Raw genomic sequence first — 12,500 nt, 5'->3', positions numbered from 1 at the left:
ATATATATATATATATATATATATATAGTTACATTTCATAATCACGAATTACTGAAATCCAGAATTTCAGTAACCTAAGACCATGAAGATGAAAACCAGAATGCCGAAAGTATATAAGAGCGAATTCGAATATCTCAAATCCACGCTTATGCATTTCTGGTACATTGCGTGTAGTGTTATGGTGTCTGAAATTGCAGGTGAGTGAGTGTCTGTGTGTGTTTTTGTACACTGTATGTGTGGGAAAGGGTAGGGAGGTGTAAGTGTGAGTGTGAGTGTTGGATTTGTTGGTGTTAGTGTATGTGTTATGTGTATTTGTGTGCGAGTGAGTGGAGGATGCCATGGTGTGAGGTTTTTTTTTTATGTTTTGTACAATCTCGGAGTTGGTATATATAAGTAGGGGGGTGTGGGGGGTACAGTGAAGCTTGCCCCCTGCTTATATGTAGTGTAGGGTTATGTGATTTGTGTGCTGTGGGTGGAATGGTGTGTGTGTTATGTGGTGTATGGATGTATATATGTAGACATGTATGTCTACATATATACAAACACAAACACACACACACACACACACACACACACACACACACACACACACACACACACACACACACACACACACACACACACACACACACACACACACACAGATAGATAGATAGATAGATAGATAGATAGATAGATAGATAGATAGATACTGTGCTGCATGATATGTTGGAGAAAACATCACACATAGCTGCAGCTAAGATGGTTTAGTCATAAATTGCTGTGGCTATGGTGGACAGGGTTCTGGGTTAGACACTTGCAAGGGCTGATAATTTTTTTGCTGGCCAGAACAACGGCTGTTGGATACAGAGTGATTAAGGCATTTTTAAGCAGTTTTAAGTGGATGCAAAATGGACAGTTATGTATGGTATGAAATTCTTTTTGTGAATAGATTGCCCTTTTTTTGTTAAGGTGAGAGTGAGATGTAGGGGAAGGATAGTAGGTATATTTGGGGAGGTAGGTTGGGTTGGATGACAGACAAGACAGACAAGACAGCATATAGGGGCAGTATATGACACATGTGGGGGTAAACACCTTGGACAGGGAGGGGTGTTGGAAATTGGAAGCTCATGAGCCCCCAAATGGAAGCAGTGGGACTGAGGTCCCCAAACATGGGCAGTCCCCACTGCACCTTCATGGCCCTGAAGGTGGCTGTGCTGGGGGGTGAGCAGGAGGGGCAGGCTGACCCTCTAATTGTACCATTAGGCCTTCAAGCTGGTGTAGCAGATCTCCCAATTCTCTGCAGAGCTCCCTATGCACCAGACCCTGGACCTGACTTCAGGTGACAGGATCCTGTCTGTGCCCACTCCCAGGAGTGTAAAGTATCTTCATGCATATGTCAGATAACATAGTCTGTTGCTGCAGTGTAGTAATGAATAGATGTGCATAATCTCTAGTATTGTGGGCTTGTACTGTTGATGCACTGAAATTATGCTCCCACCATGTACCAATGCCAGAGGTGTGGCTACTGGCATTACATCTCTGACACAACTATGTAGGTCCCTCTGGTATACAACTGGGGCAGCAGCCTGTAACTGGTGAGTATGGAGTTGTTTTGTTCAGGTTTGCCAAGACACCGGCCATGTTATGCACACATTTAACACACCTACCCATAATGCATGCTGTATATGTTCACTTATCGTTGCTGTTAACTGCACTTCATCACAGTGGTCACCATGGTGGCATATCTGAAGGGTATGTAAGACTCCTGCAGTATACCTAACAACCTGTCAGTGCAAGATGTGTGGACAGAGATGAACATAATGGTGGGACAAATGGCCTACAGTAGGGACATGTGTGAAACATTACCCTTATACAGTGGCTACAACAGTGTATACACCACTATTACAATAGCAACTGTTACAGATCTACACAACGGCATATCACACTATCACATTCCACACCTTTTACAACCTGTAATGTGATCCTAACATGATCAATGAATGTGTAATATGGAATCCTATGATAGGACAACAAATATGGGGAATACATATCTTAACAAACACTGGAAGCATATGTGTGCACATACTCCAAATAACATATTGTGGAAGCAGCTTTTGAGGTACTGACAGCATTCACTCTTCTTGAGTATGCACCTTCCCTCAAGTACAGGGCCTCAATGTCATACCAAGTAATGGTCTGCTGTCCAAGAAGTAAGTCCATGACATTTGCCCACTCACCTGCAAGAGAAGCAGCTGTGGCTTGCACACATCTTACAAACGATGGAATGGATCCCATATCCGAAAGGTAGCACTCAGGAGTGGGAGAAGTAGCCTTACCTCGCCATTGCATATACCATGGCAAACAGTGCAGACAGTCATGTATGTGACTATGAAGTATGGAACAACATTAATGTAGATAATAAACAGATGCTCATCCAAGACATATGGCAACACATGTTGCAAACTGGTCATGGAGACTGCCCAGAAACATGCAGCAACACTGAAGGACTTGCAGGAAAATCTAGCAAGTACTGACTGTGCAGTACCTGCATCGACAATCACCTGGAATCTGCATAAGTGTGGCCTAGGGGTTAGGGTAATCAGATGGAAGAGTTGCTCCACAGGAAACATCATCCAGGGCTCTGTACAGGTAGCATATGCATAACATCAAGTCTCCCAAAGGCATGTGTTGCAGTGTGTAATGGTGTAATGAGACCAAGGCTGAAACCTAAAGACAGTATTAATAAAGATACATGTGGTGCACAAGCAACACCTCACTCCACCTCAGGCCCCAAATCCCCATCTGTACCTTGCTGGTGCCAGTGTACACCTTTAGGTTTGCTGTTTATTAGCAGGAACTAGGCTGGTAAACATGGCATTCTGAATTTGGAACACTGCAAAATGGCACACATGTGTGGCCCATAATTGTCAAGCATCTGCAATAAGGCTGAGGATAGGGAGGAGTGTCATCCTGAAACACAACAGTGAACTGAATCATACATCCAAAGCTTTCTAGGAATGGTTGTATCTGAACACAGTCAAGGTCATAAATTGTGCCAGACATAACCCTGACTCCACGGCAATAGTGAAGGCAGTGTGTGAGCTCCAAGGGCTGTGCACATGAGCTGACCTTGCAATCCGGCCTAGAGTTGGGGGACATTTGTAGGGCGGAATGACCAAATAATGGCAAGTGCAGATGGGCCATGCTAGTATATCCCTTCCAGGAATAGCGACTGCTGTAGTTCACTTAACAGGTTCTGCAATAAACCATCATGTTAAGGGTATGCACACTTATGCAACCCACATATTGTATGTATTTCAATCAGTATCTGCACAACTAACATATTTGTTTGATACTGCATTTGATGGCACAGGTCATATGTCACATATCAGGTGTGTGTAATGTTAACATATGCAGTATTGTGGCCCCATTGCATATTTATTTATTTATTTTATTTTATATTTGTTGACCGAGCTAGTCTAGCTGGATACATATCCATTTTCAGCAGAGGCCCGGGGAGAAAAGCTCCATGCACAAATACATTAAGGCATTAAAAACTTAGAAAAAAATGACTAGCTTAAATTATACAGCATAACATGTAAAGAAAGTAAATTTTGTGAATACTGTACAGAGACATTAGAGTAGATTTTGGAGATAAACATGTCTTAATTCAATAGAGGGGTTACAAATACAATCAGGCAACAGTTAAACATAGTAATTAAGCATCAACATTCATTTGAGAGAAAAAATAAAAACTACTAAGTAAGAGAAAGTAAATTTTGTGAATACTGTACAGAGACATTAGAGTAGATTTTGGAGATAAACATGTCTTAATTCAATAGAGGGGTTACAAATACAATCAGGCGACAGTTAAACATAGTAATTAAGCATCAACATTCATTTGAGAAAAAAAATAAAAAACACTAAGTAAGAGAAAGAAAAATAGAGACTAGGAAGGACAATAATGCAGGTAAGAAGGGGTTAGTAGTTGATAGTCAATGCCAATCAAGGTGGGGTATTTGTTATAAAGCATGAGAGGAGGGGAGGAGAAAAAGTGAAGAGTATTTTTCGAAGCTGAGGTTATGGTCAATAGTTATGCCGAGGAGACAAGCAGCAGAGTCAGGGGAAATACAAGTACCATTGTCAGAGGTAATGGTAAAGTGGATCGGTGGGGATTTTTGGGTGGGAGTAAAAAGTAAAAGTTTTGTTTTTTTTTGGGTTAAGGAGGAGGCAGCATTGGGTAAACCATTTTTCTACTTTGTTAAATACAGTTTGGGTAAGGGTCTGGAGGGAGGAGGAAGACATGGCAGTACAGATAAGCGTAGAGTCATCAGCATATTGTATACAGGAGGTTTGAGGAAAAGCAGTGTGGAGATCATTAATGAAAATGGAAAAACGAAGAGGTCCTAAGATAGAGCCTTGGGGTACTCCAGTGTCCACTGGGAGAGGTGGGGATAGTTTATTGTCCCAGCGTACTGCTTGCTTTCTGTTTTCAAGATAAGATTTAAACCAAAGGATTGCTTGTTGGTCAAGATATTGGGTTTTAGTGCATTGATAAGTAGGTTATGATTAACCATGTTGAAGGCTTTTGATAGATCGATAAATAGAGCAGATGAGAGAGAGTTGTTGTTTTGATTCTTGTTAATACAGTCAGTAAAAGAAGCAGGGCAGATGTAGTGCTATGAAAGGGCCTAAAACTGTGTTGGCAATTAGCAAGCAAGTTATTGTGGAGAAGGTGCTGAAGTAGTTGATGGTGGATACATTTTTCCATGATTTTAGCTAAAGGGGAGAGTAAAGCAATTGGACGGTAGTTGGAGATATCAGTGGATTTACCTCCTTTGTGTAAGGGGATTATATGGGAGATTTTCCATAAGGAAGGGATGTAACCTTCTGAGATAGTTCTGTTTATAAGGATAGAAACAGGGTATGTGATGGCTTTAGCAGCAATTTGAAGGTATTCTGCTGGGAGACAGTCAGCAGAAGGGGTGCAGGGTTTAAGTTTTTGAAGGAGTTTGCAGATAAAGGTAGTTAGTACTGGTTGTAAATGAAGGGGGGGGCAGAGAATTGTTGGTATGTTGTGTAAGAGTGGGGGTAGGGGTGATAGTGTTTTAGTAAGGGTTTGAATGGCTTCAATGAAGTAGTTGTTAAAAGCATTTGCTATTTGCAGAGGGTTGTTATGGGGGATAGAGCTGGGAGAAGGAGTTCTAGCCTGGCCTGGTTTGAGAAGTTTATTAATGCCAGACCAAAACTTTTGAGGATTTTTAGAGTTTGAATGTTGAAGATGGGAATAATAGTTCTTTTTATCTAAGAGTATATATTTTTTGATGGCATTTCTTAACTGTTTAAAGTAGAGGTGATCTGCTGGGCTTTTGGAGCTTCTCCATTTTGCCCAAATTTTGTTCCATAGGAACATTTTTTCTTTGGTTTGTTTTGTAAGCCAAGGAGCTATTTTGGTCCTGACTCTGGAGAAGTGAATGGGAGCATGTTTATTTAGAATTTGAAGGAATGTAGAAATAAAGAAGGAGATAGCTTCATCCAGATTGAGTAGTTTTAGTAATGACCAATTGCAGGCTTTTAGTTCATTGATAAAGTTCTCAGATTGGAAGTGTTTTTTAGATTGATACGTGATAAAATTGTTGTCTTTGGGGCTAGATTTCTTTTGCTTAACTATGTAGGTTAGAATATGGTCACTAATGTCATCTGGGAGAGATCCTGTCAAGTAAGTTTCAGGGTGACTATTAATTAGCATCCATTCAAGAGTAGTTTCTTTAGTACTAGGCGTATGGATTCTAGAGGGGGTATTTATTATTTGAGTGAAACCAAATATATTTATATGGGTCTTAGGGTTGGAAGAATTGCATAAGGTCCAATCTATATTAAAATCTCCTAGTACTATTGTTTCTTGAGGAAGGTGGGTGGATAGGTTACTAAGTATGTTTTCTAGGGTGGTAATATTATTTCCTGGAGGGATATATGAACAGATTATATAGATTGATTTAAAGCTATTTATTTGGAGTTTAACAGTAAGGGTCTCAGTATTGGTATTTCAGGGTAGTGCTACATCACAGGGAGAAACAAGGAGTTCAGATTTGAACAAGATTTCTATGCCACCGCCCTTTTTTGAAGTGCGGTCACATCTAAGGATATTGTATCCAGGTGGGATTATTTCTTGGTCATGAGTAATAAGTTTTAGCCAAGTTTCTGTAAGACAAAGAATGTCGAATGCATGGGCTTGAAGGAGAGCATGCAGTTGGCTAATTTTGTTGTTGATACTACGAATATTAAGATGTGCTATTCTGAGGGAGTTATCTAATCTAGAAGCGGAGGAAGCATCATTATGCAATTGTTTTTGTAGATTGACATTTAGTGGGGATGGGCCAGGATTAGGATGAATGTCTCCACCTGTTAGTGGGGATGGGCCAGGATTATGATGAATGTCTCCACCTGTTAGAATGTTTTTGGATTGTATCAAAGAAGTTTTTAAGATTTTATTAAGTTTGGGTGGGGTTAACCTATTGGGGAGGTAAGTAACATGAGTACATCTATGGAACTTAGGATGCAGATAAGCTGAGGTAGAGGTAATGTTACAATGAGAGAGGCAGTTGGGAAGTATGGTTGGGAGAGTTTGTGGATGGGACACTTTATGGGCCAGCACATAATGCTCATAGGCAGTGAGGGTATAGGTTAAGGTTAGAAATATAAATAATAAACAAGACAGAAAAAAGTATATAAGCAAAGGTTTATGTGAGTAGGCCATTTGGAATGGCAGAGTAAGGTTAATGTAAAGTCAAAGGTGGTTTAGAATATAGTTGAAGTGTAGGATAGGTTAATTGATAAGGTATAGAAGGATAGTTAGAGTAGGTAGAGGGGTAGGAAGAATATAGTGATAGATGTAAGAGTAATGGTTATATCTGCAGAGAATGGATAGAGGAGATGAGGGAGTGTGCTAAGCAGAGGAGTAAGAAGGAGAAGCTATAGAAGAGTAGGGTAGTTTAGTGCTGATAAGGTAGAGAGATAAGGGGAGGAGTTTATAACTATTTAGTTGTGGTGTTGTGATGGGAAGTATAGTGGGTGTGGTTTGTTAAGTATAAATGTAACATCACTGGGGGTGGGTGGGAATTGGGGGTAGGGTAGGGGAGTGGAGTGAGCCCATAGGGCAAACGGAGCGGGATACAGCAAGTAGTGAAGGAGACTATCAGTAAGCAGATCAGCCCAGACAGAGAAGATGAAGCAGGTGATTGGCTTCAAGCAGAACAGGTATAGTTGTAGACCAAGGATAGAAAGAGGAAACAAAATTGCATACTAGTCTGCTAAGGGTAGACAGTGATAGGAGTAGAGGTTAGGGGCAGTGAAGGAGAAATATAAGGAGTGATTATGCAACAGGGTAAGGGAGGAGAAGCTGGAAAGAATAGTGTAAAGAGGCGAATTAGTACAGATGGAAGGGGGGTGAGGGTAAAGTCCTGGTTAGACTGCCACCTGGTGTTCAGTGGTTGTATAACAACAGGTGACAGAGGGCAGAAAAAAACTAGTAGGGAAGGCTAAGGTAAGCAGTGAGTGAAGGAAAGAGATAGACAATACTGGACTTGGAGAGGACTCTGGCTGCTAGCATTCCTGACTCAGGGGCCAAAGATAATTCAGTACAATTGCAAAATACAGCTGAGAGTAATTATCAGTAAGGGTCATGTCATAGAACGTACTTTGTAAAATACTGCACAGGCCGTAGTAAGGTATTGGGACAGCACAGTAACTGGATCCAACTGGACATGGCTTGAAATTGTTGAGGGTATCCTTAATGGCCAGGTAGGTTCCTTAGTGCAGAGTAGTGGATGGGGGGCTAGGAGGGAAGGAAGGTAGGGAGAGAGGGTGTTAATGATATAATGAGACAAACACAAAATAACTCTAGTATATAATTTAATGTAGAAATTTTGACAGTTTAGCATACAGAATAGTAAAAAAACTACTAATAAAATGATTAGTGTATTGTTTAAACACAAGAAATAACCATACTGTGATAATTAGACACTTGTAATGGTAAGGCTAAGTAAGAACATTTAGTCTGTCAGTAAAACAATCTCTAATTTAGAAATATAGCATAGGTACAATCCTACCCTACCCCAATCATTCAATTAAGGAGGAGTAAATAAACATTTTCATGTAGGTATTAGCAGTAGCACACCTTTCAATATATCTTAAGAATAAATAAAGAGCTAAAACTTTAGACAAGCAGTTCTAGCAGATAAAAGTAATGGGTATGCTCTCTGTGGAGAGACAAGAAGGTAGCACTCACTAAGTATTCAGAAATGATAGAGAGCAGTATAACATAGGATAAGAATTTATATCACCAAAACGGGGCTAAATACTCCTTGAATATAAGCTTTTAAATTAAATACTTGTAATCTATGCTCTTCACATTTGCAGAGTAAAAGATACAAAAAATAGATGTTTTGGGGTCTGCACAATGCAGACCATTACATATTAAGTGGGTAGGCTAAGCACGAAGATAGAGCGGAATATTCACTTTCCAAACAACTGCGCAACCAAGTCCACGTGGGAGAAGGTACTGACGAAGCAGTTGTTAGCGTTTTTTTTTTTGTTCCTATTTTAAAGAACCCTCCACGAACAGAACATAGAATTAACCTTAAATTATTTTCAACACTATTTGCACTGTAAACACAAGCCTTGTAGAAGAAAGATAAAAAAAAGTGGATGCTAGCGTTTCTAAAAGCTTGTAGTCACTAGCGTTTTATAGCAACATAGACCAACACTGTTTGCACTATAAACACAACCTTGTGGGTGAAAGAAAGAAAAAAGTGGTTGCTAGTGTTTCTAATGACTTGAGGTCACTAGCGTTTTTAAAGCACCATAGACCAGGGCATTAAAATAATACAGTATTAGGCTGGCATGTCAACAAGGGTATGTACACTCCTCATATCCACAGTAACCTTTGAAGATTGTCAGTGTAATCAGATTTTATTGCACGTACATGCACTGCTGATGATGAGATCTGCAAATCAGAGGTCAGGCATTCACTATTGACATCTGTCCTCATATCATCCCAGGTATGTGTCAGACAAACACATAGGGGCTGTGAACAACAGAGTAAACATAACTGCCACACATATACACATTCAGCAATGGTGTGTACACTCATGAGGTATGGTGCACAGTACATGCCAGGGTGCTGAACAGGTGCACAGCAATACTGTGTACATGGGTGCACTGTGTTCCAGGGAAGGGGTATCACCTACTAACACAACTCATGCATCACAGAGATGTATAATGTTGGTAACAAGTACTGAGTATAGCTGCATTGCATGCTGTTGAGTGCCATATGTCATGCATGTTGACTGTTGGGTAATGAGAGGTCTGTGTAATATCTTTGTGCTACCTCACCTGTAAGTGTATATGTGTGTGTATGTGTGTGTGTGTGTGTGTGTGTGTGTGTGTGTGTGTGTGTGTGTGTGTGTGTGTGTGTGTGTGTGTGCGCGCATGTGTGTGTGAGTGTGTGTAGAGGTAAGCAATGATATGCAGGTCTTAAATTACGTTTTTTTGTTTTCCCTTCACAGGAGGTAAGGTAGGTCAGGGTCCATCCTGCAGGCAAACTGATGTTAGTGTCCCATACAGACTCTGACAATGATGATAGGTATGGTGAGGCACAGGAAAGGTTGTCAGGGCTGAAGCTGTGCCATCAGTTGACATCCCACTTTTATCCACCCATCCTCACACACAGTCACAATGTCTATACATACCCCGTCACCAATGGCCATAAATGAGGGACAGTTGGTGGGTGGTGGCATGAGACAGGACAGTGTGGTGACTATGGCAAGTGTGTCTGTACACAGCAGCCATAGCTGGATGAATGGCAAGGTACCACATAGGCAGATGTACAGGGGTGCTCATAGGAGGGCTGCTGGCCTTCATGCCCTGGCAGAAGTGCCACAGCAGGTGTCACCAGACACATTTTTTGTCCATCATGGAGGCACAGGCCCATATGGACTGATACACGAGACAGACTCCAGAGTGCTACTCATTCTGCTTTACTTGACAACATCTGTGATCTTGCAGGTGCCCAGCGTTATTTTGCAGAGGTCCTGGATAGACAGTTGGGTAAGATAGTGGGAATCCTCAACTGTGCAGTGTCTGTACTAGAGCATATGGTGGGGGTAGGGCAACAGCCACGTGGACATAGGTCAGCAACACCAACAGGTGCAGGTCTATGTGGACATGCAACAAGTCACAGCCACTCCTGTAGTGGCAGTACCAGCACCAGCACTGCAGAGGGGTGCTGTCTACACCACAACACAGCAGGCCACATGCACGTGGTCCTGGCCAGTCCCAACAGGGACGCGGATCCAGTGAACATTTGTCATCATCAGGTGAGAGTACCATATCTGGGCTTGTACCTGGTAGTGCCCGTGGAACCCCTGGCAGACACAGTTCTCGTGCCCATGGCCAGACATGGTGAACTGTACACCTTGCCATGTACAGTCTGCAGCTGTCCAACAAACCCCTGTATAGGGCAGCCACTTGGCAGAACTGTGTGCATACATACACACACACATCACCAACGTAGCTAGGGCACCTCCATACCTGCACACACCACATGTGCACAGTCCAATTGATAAGGAACCCCCCTAACACACACGCACATGATGTCAACCAAATGGCTCAGCCTAGGTCTCTGACAAACCCACAACACACCCTGTGCATATGATTATACCTGTGCCACATTCCTGACATCCATACCATCGATGCAGGGACATGCTAATATGGTTCTGATGCACAGGGTGAATGTATTAAGGTTTAGCAATGTAATGCTGTGTAACATGTTTTCAGCTGAAAAGTTAAATGCTTACATGTCATGATGTGTAGCTGTCCAGCCATGATGCATTAAAGCTGTTATTAACACTGACTGATTGTGGTCTCCATTTAATATTCAGTTTGTGTTGTAGCTGTCTGTGTTTCAGCAGGATGTTGGTCTGCTGTCATTTCCCACAAGGGGTATGGCACTGTGGTGACACACTGACTGTATCATATCCTGGGTACAGCTGAACACAAGTAACATGTCTGTATAACAGTTACTGTATGTGCCACATGGCTGATAGGTCTGAGGGGTGTATACAGGTGAGTGCATGGTGGCTGATGTTAGCAGCTCTTCAACAGTGGACAATGGTAAGTTGGTAAGTGTACTGGGTGGCACACACCAAATGTTTGTGAATAACACACACACAGAGGCTTTGGTGTTGATGCAATACACAGAGAATACTGTCCACATGGATGTACTTAATTTTGCAGTGAACTAATTTTGGCCTATGTAATTCCACCAAGACAAAATAAGCAAAACATCACATCAGTAAATCATCAGTCTGCCATTTTAATATAATTGACGATGGTACTGGCAGGGTATATGTCCTTCTCCCCAATGTAGTGCAATCCTGGAGTTGGTAAACATAGGTGTGCTGATGTGGGTGGCACAGCCCTCCACTTTAGTGGGTGTGAGGTGGCGTAGAACCACACAAAGTGTGATTAACAACTACTTAACCTGTTAATATAAACTGTACAGTATTACAGCAGACTAAGCAGGGGATACACACAACAATAACCCCAATGAGGGTGGCTGTGACCACAACATCCACACCCAACTATATATGCCAACTCCAGCATTGCTGTACAGTGGTGAAGAGGGCATTTACACATCTACTACTAGTTTTGAGGGAATGAATTTCCACAAGATGATTTCTTTGAAATGTTAGCATTTGCCAGTCAGTTCTCAGACAAATGACCTCCTGGGACATGTATTTTCTGAAAACTGAAGTAGCTCCCTTCACATACACACACACACTTACTTGGCAACGCTGAGAGTAGAACCCCTACCTAGGTGCTTATTACTACCAATGTGTTTGGCCTTAATTGCACACACCACACAGCTTTTAGGATGAGGTGTGTCCCAAGTTTTTTGTTAAGTGAAGAACATCACCAGGCCTTGTGCAGTATGGTAATTGGGGATGTACTGGGTGTTAATGAACAATGCATAGTATGACATCTTCCCATATGCACATTGACAAACATAACAGTCATAAACACATCTGAGAGACCTGGGTTTATCAATGCTAACTACCTTGTCAGTGAGTCCATTCTGTTACAGAGAATTTGCACACAACACATGCATCATTGGGCTGGATAGTGTAGTCAGTTACCTGTATGGTTGATGGTGACAGTGGTCCTCGTACAGTGAACCTTGGGACATGTATTGGGGTACCATGGTGTAAAGACAGTATACCCAGCACCCACACCCCACACTGGATATTTTACTCACTGAAACCCATGATAATGCTCTGACATACCCACAATTACACATTGACCAGGACTGCAATACAACACCTCATCTATCTAATCAGTGCTACTACAGGGATATGCATTTATTGCAAATGCCATAGGGATAGTAAGGTGAGGGCTTGTCATGGCTCTCCTAATGTTAGCAACATCACTGTCCCATATAATGTATGGCAAGGTGTATT

The sequence above is a fragment of the Protopterus annectens genome, chromosome 6.part0 (assembly GCF_019279795.1).
Source record: "Protopterus annectens isolate FY-2018-M chromosome 6.part0, PAN1.0, whole genome shotgun sequence".
NCBI lineage: Eukaryota > Metazoa > Chordata > Ceratodontiformes > Protopteridae > Protopterus > Protopterus annectens.
Note: the sequence above shows the minus strand (reverse complement) of the source record.